Source organism: Alligator mississippiensis, chromosome 3 (assembly GCF_030867095.1).
Source record: "Alligator mississippiensis isolate rAllMis1 chromosome 3, rAllMis1, whole genome shotgun sequence".
Taxonomy (NCBI): domain Eukaryota; kingdom Metazoa; phylum Chordata; order Crocodylia; family Alligatoridae; genus Alligator; species Alligator mississippiensis.
The window spans coordinates 213353662-213361811 of NC_081826.1; the positions used below are offsets into that span (position 1 = coordinate 213353662).

Sequence of the window (8150 nt, forward strand, 5' to 3'; positions counted from 1 at the left end):
CAGAAAATGTCACTGAAATGTCCTGCTGTATTTGTGCCTTTTTTTACTACTACTTCCTTTTTCCCAGATGAAAAACCAACCAACTTATTTTTTGGACAACGGGAACCACAAGAAGATGCTGAAAAAGCTTTTGTCTTTTTCTATCACGACACACCACAGACTTTGCAAGCTCTGCTCAGATTTTCACAGTGCTGGCATTCACAGAGCTCTGACAAGCACTTCAGGTCAGAGGTACCTGCATGCATGAAGATAAGTTGCAGTTTGCTTGCTATATGATATCATAATGCATTGTCAGTAGTATTAAAACTGAGATTCACCTGCTTCTCTAATGATCATCAAAAGGCTATAGCCCAGAAGTGTTTTAAGTGTGGATGAACAAAACATGTTGTGACCCTACCATTTTTTATGTCCTTCACTCAGTCAGTGCAAGCCAGGTTATAAAAATAATCAACTGCCGAGGCTAATTTTATAGTTTCTAGTATACAAATCTTCAATATCTACAGGTTTGAAGTTTCTTGACAAGCATACAATTAATTCTTTGTTGAGGAAAGGAGTTTACTGCTTCTAAAAGAGTACAAATAGACAACCTACTTTTGTGGTAGAAAATGTTCTAGCGACTAATGAAGTTAATAATCCAGAGTGCGTACCTTTTGCTTCTCATTTCTTGTGCTGCCCAAAGAGAAAACGCCAGTATATTTAGAACCCAACCCTGCAAGTACTTAATACACGCACTCAACTTTTCATAAAATGACCTCATTGAGTAGATCAGCAAATACGTGTTTGCAGCATCTGAACCTTATTTTGCACTCTTCAGCATTTAATCTCTAACACTGCCTTTTTTTAGAAAAAAAGGAAGTAACAGCAGAAATTGAAAGGGGGTAGTGAAGGAAAGAATAATTAAGAATTGTATAGATGTGTTCACAAACTGAGAAACAGCACTCTCAGCAACAGCTGCTCAACAGTTTTTCACTGGTATTTCAGAAAAAGGGGGAAGAAAATTGCCAAAATATATTTTATAAGGTAACAGTGAATTTCACCAGCTATAAGCTCCTCCAACCTTAATAAACAGTGTGGTAAGCAAAATGGTTTATTATACAGGCAAGTAAACTAGAAAAAGACAAATTTAAATCATTGTCCAAAGTCCTAACATCAGTCACTCTATTGCCATCATTAAAGTTACTCCAGATTTACTTGGGTAAAAGAATTTAGAAGGCAAAATAACTTAAAAAGTAGTATTACATAAGCTCTTCCATCACAGAACAATACATCTCTAAAAAAAAAAAAAAAAAAGTAAAGCAGTAAGTTCATTTTTATCTACAGCTAAGTAGGAAGGAAGACTGGCAGGCAGTACACAAAAATTAGCTTTACATTTTTATTTTGAGTGCCTCTAAAGTAAATGCTGCCATAGTACAAGAGTGCTTTTAGATTCTGCTTAAGCTTTTCCTGGAAAATTTGGTTACCTGCTGAATAGCATAAAACTTTTTTTCTTTAAACACTGACTTCAACCACTCAGAAAAGTCTGCATGTGACACAAAACATGAGTTAAAGGACATGTCACTTACTTCATACCTGATGCAAGTCAAATCTTTAAAACATTCCTTTAAGCCGGCAAGCAGCCAATTTTAGGCCCAAATTCTCCCTACACGGGTGCTCATCCCAAACTTAGACACAAATTAAAAACAAGATGACTTCTTCAATGTCTCATTCAAGGTGTGCTGCATTTCAAAACGAACATGTTGCAGCTCAAAGGGACGGCTTCCCATACTGCAGCAGCGGAGGTGTGTTCAGTTTTAATTCACGGATGGATTTTATACCTGGGGGCTCTGGGATGGCCATTTCCCTCCACGTGAAGCTTTGCGTGTTACCTTGCTTTTAACACTAGCACCCTCCATGGCTCGGCACAAGGGAATGGCCTGCTCCCCCCACGCCACCCGCGCCCTCTCCAGTGCCCAGCTCACGTTCAGTTCGGATGCCGCACTACACTGCTGACACCACACCCTCTGCCAAGAAAACACCCAGCGTCAAGGCCTCCTCACCAAGCCCCCGACACACTTGCACCGAGCAACCTGCGCTCCCCTCTGACACTCCCGGACAGCACTGTTCCCCCAGACCTGTCACAGTCTCGTCCAGGTGATGGCACGAGCCAAAAGAAAACAGCACCAGAAAAAAATTTTAAAACCCCACGATTTAAAGGTGTGACCGGCAAATAAAAAAATAAAATACAATACAATAAAATAAAAATCAAAGGGTATCGCAAGGCACGATGCCTTCCTCGGGCGCTGTCAAGAGCATCAGCAGGCCGAGCACATCGGGGCTGGGGCGGGGGTCAAGGGGGAGGAAAAATGAGGGGGCTTTGGGGTGAGGTGAGCCTCCTTCTCCTCTCCTCTCCTGGGAGCCGGGCTGGTCCCGGTGGGGCTGAAAGGGAAAAGCCCGCGCTTGGCACCGGGGGCGCAGCCAGGAGACCCCACAGCGCGGGGCTGGAGGCAGGGACTCGGCCGAGCTGCGGCCCCGGGCACCCCCGGGGGGGGGGGGCAGGATCGGGCCCTCGCCCCGCCGCTCACCTCACCCCGCTCCTCCTTTGTCTGCTGCTGCTGCCGCCTCGCCTCGCCTCGCTCCCCGCGGCCGCTGCTGTCGGTGCCCGGCGCGGCGCCCCCTCCCCGCGGGGGGATGCAGGCGGGAGAGGGATGGAGGGAGGCGAGCGAGAGGGAGGGAGGCTGCGGCGGGCGGGCGGGCGGGCGGGTGGTCACATGGAGCCGCGCGCCGGCCCCGGGCAGGGCGGGGGAAGATGGCGACCTGGGCGCTGCTGCGGGTGGGGAGGGACAATGCGGCCCGGCGCCTGCTGCCTGTGCGCCCCGGGCGACCGCCGCCCCGCCAGCGCCCCCTGCCGCCCGGCCCGCGGGGGGGCAGCGCTGCTCCCCGGCCCGGAGGCTGCGCCTCTGCCGGTCCCGGCGCGGGGCAGGGCGCTGAGGGCCCTGGGCTGCCCCCGGCCTCGGACCCCCCCCTCCCAATAGCCAGCGCTTTTGCCCCGCGCTGAGAATGACTGAATCCGAGACGGCGAGGGGTGGAAGGACCTCGGGAGGTGACATCTATCTAATCCACCCACCCCCGATCAAAGCAGTACCGTCACCAGCTACAGCTCAGGCGCTGGGTCTTAACAACCTCCATCTGAGGCTGGGGAGTCCACCGCCTGTCTGAGCAACCTGGTCCGGGGCTTTACTGCCCTCCTCATGAGGGAGTTTTTCCTCTTCTCTTACCTAAACTTCCCCTGCTGCAACTTGAGACTCTTGCTGCTTGCTCTGTCATTGCCACTGCTGAGAACTGTCCGGCTCAGGGGTTGTCGGGGGCATGGGCGACGGGTGCCTCCTGAGTCTGGGAGGTGCCCGCAGAAGCCGGTGGTGGTGAGGACAGAGCTGGCGAGCACCCGCAGAAGCCGCCGGTGGCATCAGTAGTGGGGACAGGACTGGCGAGCACCTGCAGAACTGCTTCTGCTGCCAGTGGCGTTGGCGGTGGGGACAGCCCTGTCAAGGGGGACATGTGCCCCCCCCCATCAGTCGCCTATGCCCTGGGGGGTACTTGGAAAGGTGCTGGGGGGTATGCAGGGGCAGGCGGGGACGGAGAGTCGTCACCCCACACTGCTGCTTCCCAAGAGCAGGGTGGGAGGAGAGGGCAGCGGCTCCCCTGGCCAGCCAGACACAGGCGCCTTCTGGCCACCCAGACACGGGGGAGCGGGGGAAGCTTGCCGGTGCCACCATCCACTACCCTGCACTGCCGCCATGTGCAAGCCCCTGCCCCGCTCTGTGCCCGGCTGCTGCCACCCCCCCCACCAGCATCCAGTACAGTCCTTAAAAAAGGTTAAAACCCCTGGTCTAGCTCCATCCTCTTTGGTACCACCCTCTTTGGCGGTTGAAGGCTGCTATTGAATCCCCCCACCTCAGTCTTCTCTTCTCCAGATTTAAGTAATCCCAGTTCCCTCAGCCTCTCCTCATAAATCATGTTCTCCCAATACCCATTTTCGTTGCCCTCCACTGGACTCCAGTTTGTCCACACATGCAGGGTAGAGGTATTCTCACAATCCCTCCATTCGAGCACGGTCTCTACTGGTGCTCCTGGGTGGGTCTTAAGGTGACTTGAGTTCAACCCTTGAGTCACAGAGCTGTGTGCACAAGCTGCAGGTCTTTCTTCAAGGGAAGAGCAGGCTCTAGGCTTGGATTTCTCTCTTTTTCTCTCCCTCCACTCTCTCATCTCTGCTTCAGGGGCAAGAAGCTTGACCTTGGAGTGAGTGGGCTGCTGCTTGGCTGATGTTGCGGCACCATTAGAGTCGGCTGGCCACCAGCTCCTTCCAGATCTTGCTCTTGGTTCCTGTTTTCTGGAAGTATGTCATCAAGGGGTCCTTGTAGTGTTTCCTCTAGCTGCCACCAGACCTCAGGCTGCAATGAGGCCGAGAGCAGAGGAGTGGTTTGGAGAGTTGAGAGTTAGGCATCCACGGTGTTGGTGTGTGAGGATCACTGACTCAGTGCGATAATGGTGAATTCATCATGAGTGCTGGCATTTGTGCCACTTGATTAGTTTTCCCATTTGATGCCAACGATGCCTCTGGAAAATCCTCCACCTCTCCAGGCTTTTAAGATGACAACAATAGGTCATCCACATTTGACATCCAGAGAGGAGAGTGGGGAGTATGACTATATTGTAGACCTGGATCTTGGCATCTTTCTGGAGACCATAATCAATGAAAACATGCCAAAGAAATTGCTTCAGAGGAAGCACTTGTGCATGAGATCCTTCTCTATTACCCCTACCTCTCACTGGGGCCCCTAACTGTGAGGGAAGGGATTGGACTGACTCTTTCCTTGGGAGGGATGTTAGATATGCTTTGGGGCACTTCCCAGGCTCTGTGGAGCCTGGTCCAATAAAGATATCACAAGAAAATCCTTGTGTCTCCTGTCTTCCTTGGACCATCCTGGCTGCAACAACACCTAGAAAAATGTCAGTTGGTTTCTTGATAGGGAATACATCTACCCCCTTAAAACACAGAAGGAAAGGTAGCTAAGCATATTCAATAAGGTTTGCTTTGATTTTTAGGAGCACTGAACAATTTCAGCCTCTATTTAAGGGAACCTTGAAGCGATTAGAATCTCACAGGCTCCAGCCCATGTAAATAATCTACTTTGTGAATGTTGCCGAACACCTGTAGTTTTCATCACTGCCTTGCAGGTCTGGCCTTTTAATCACTGATGGCAATTTGAACCCAGTCTTATCCTGGGTGTCCCCATGGAACCATTGACAAAGGGTGCTTCCAGAGATATCCAGGAGTCAAAAAACCCTGCAGAAAAAAACCCTGGAACAGTGCATGCACAGGCAGCGCACCCTTGCATTGCAGAGAGCACTGATTGTGCGGTATGTGGTGCTGCAGGCATGTTTGCAGTGCCACATATCGCACAGTTACACTTGTCTGTACGTGCCCAGAAAGGCCAAAACAGGTGTTTTTACACTATACATTCCTCTTTGAAATCACTGGGTTTATCTTGCTTGCACACCTAACAGCACAAACGTGTCACACTGTGGCACCCTTGAAAGGATCCTAGGGGCACCCCAGAGTGCCATGGTACCCTGGATGAGAAGCACTGCCCTATGTAAAAAGAGGGAAAACAAGAAAGCGGGGTGGAAAGCTTAGCTTCACTAGTCAGAGAATTACAAATACAGAGCAGAATGTGGTATGTGAACAATGCAACAGGGTTAGATCTTCCTCTTATGGTAGCAATAGCCATTCCATGAAATCTATTGGTTATTTTTCAGTTCTTCAAATTAAGACAAACTGTAATCCTTCTCCTTGCATTAGGTCACATACAGTGCTTATCCCTTGCTTTAAGACTCATGTACAGTTCACTTGTGTGAACAAAAATAAAAATTCCTTTACATTGCAACACTTTCCAATAAGCCACACTTGGACAGTATTATACAGGAAGAATGGAGTATTTTATCCAGTGGAAAGTTCCATCATCTATGCCACCTAGAACAAAAGACTGTTATAAAGCAGCTTGCGGAAAAGGTAGCACACAAAAGACTCAATCCCTAAGCATCCTTTATTTCAAATGTATAGAAACAGCTCAGATTTTTGTATAGGTTTAGTGTCTTTAATATACCCTATGTCAGTCTGAAAAACAACTGATGATGAAGCACACAAAATTGTATCCTTATAATGCTTTCCACCACTTTTTCATCCTATTGCCTCTTTTTATTCCTCTACTCTTTCAATTGCTTTTCATTATCTTTCTTTGTGCTCTCTTAGACTCTCTCTGTCTTGCATAATAAATATATCATTCTAAATATTTTATTTCTCTCTCCAGAACAGAGAAGCTTGCTAATATTCACCTGGAAGCAGGATCAGAGGAAGAAAGATGAAATCTTTAGCATATGTAGAGGGAAATCTTAAATATTACACAAAAAGTGTTGGTGAGTTTTAAACTTTTTATTTTTTTCCCACATACATTATTTTTTAAAATTTCTAATAAAGTCTTTTCCCCCCCTACTGACTGAAATTCATCAGTTGAGAAACACATCTGTATTCAGTAAGTAAAACAGGCATTTGTACAGCTAGGTCTATGTATTCCTTATAGGCTAAGCATGATGAACTCTATAAAAAATATCCTGATAAGAAACCATAGAAAGAAATACAGGAATAAGGTCACAAGAGGGGTCTCAGAGCCCAGGACTGAGACAAGGGGCAACAACCATAACTCTAGCTCACACTGGCTGCTCTAGTGCCACACATTTAGACAACAAAATGTACTTTTCCAGTGTCTCCAAAGGACAACCATATTCATTCCTGTACTCTTGCCATTACTGCACTCATAATCATTAGCTAATGTGAGTTTGCAATAGGCCTAGGAGGCAGGGAAGTAGTATTCCGATTTTGCAAATGGGAAACTAAAGCACTTTAGAGATTGTATCACTTACCCAAGATCACACAGGAAGTTAGTGATCAGAACCAGAAATTTAATCCATATCCTCTGAGTCCCAGTCTAAATGGGATTTAGAATTTCACCCCCAAAAATCTATTTGAAGGAAAGAGCAAAGCAACACTGAAGAAAATATAATCTAATAACTACTTAACACAAACTCACGCTGAATATTAAAAGGTTACATGGAGATCCTGGGATTTTGAAGATTTGCATCAAAAACTTTCTGCAGTACTATCCTGTTCTGTCAAGTCCAAAACCCAAGGAAAAAAACCACTTTCCTATCCTAATCCAGGACTTCTATGTTGTACATGTAAGAGATGCAGAATGCCTTCCAGCTGAGGCATTTCACATACGCTCTTACTGGCAGAATTTCAAAATTCAGTCACCTGGTAGAGGTCCCACTGCCAAATCCAAGGAATCCCAGGCTGTGATAATGTGTAAGACATGGTTCTTTGGGTAAATCCGATATCTTATATTACCCAAAGAACCTTGTCTGCCTATGTCCTTAGACCAACATGGCTATAACTTACACCCCTGTAATGTGTAAGATGCACTTCTGGGGACTCCAGTAAAGGCTTGTCCACATTGCTAGCACCACTTTTTTTTTTAAACCAATTTGAAACACTTCAATCAGATCCCATTTAAAAAAAATATGGTTTGAGTTGTGTCCCTCAAGTACTTGCCTTCACAGCACAACCAAGGGCCAATGGTATTAAGTGCATGTGGGTTTTTTGGCTCGTTCTGAGAATATTGGGATAACCATCCTCTACTAGTGTTTCATCAGAGGACAGAGTGCTCAGCGAATGGGTACATAAAACAGTCCCAGCAACATGAACTGACTTTCCAAGCTAGTTACTGAGGCACAGTTAGGGGACTCATCTGTGCTGCAAATGAGTGTGCCAAATGGTTGTCAGAAGACAGTCATGTGCCAGCCTCTGCTTCTGGCAAGGACAGTACATATTTAGCTGCCATGGTTACTAACAGAGTATTAATCATGTTGTGTGTGAGAACGAACTCCACTTAGAGCCAGCTATTCGGCAAACTGGTTAGAAACCCCAGATAAAAGTTGTTGTGTAGGTAGAACCTAATGGGATAAAAGTGGTCTGTCCTCTCATTTGTAGACAGAGCAATATACTCTGCTTTACTGACCAGTTAGTTTTTAATATTGTTTGACCAATTTTGCTTTCC

At 47.1% G+C, this 8150-nt stretch overlaps 1 protein-coding gene across 2 annotated transcripts in view; it reads right to left on the minus strand.

Annotated features, from left to right (window-relative positions):
- Positions 1–2775, minus strand: part of CDC42SE2 (CDC42 small effector 2) — a 120920-nt gene extending 118145 nt beyond the window's left edge. The window contains exon 1 of one of the 2 annotated variants that reach the window (XM_014608799.3): positions 2562–2775. The gene's annotated coding sequence lies outside the window, so the exon portion shown is untranslated. Of the gene's footprint in view, positions 1–1562; positions 1713–2561 lie in introns of those variants that run through there. The other variant, XM_059724886.1, reaches the window with a different exon arrangement.
- Between the last annotated feature and the right edge of the window lie 5375 nt (positions 2776–8150).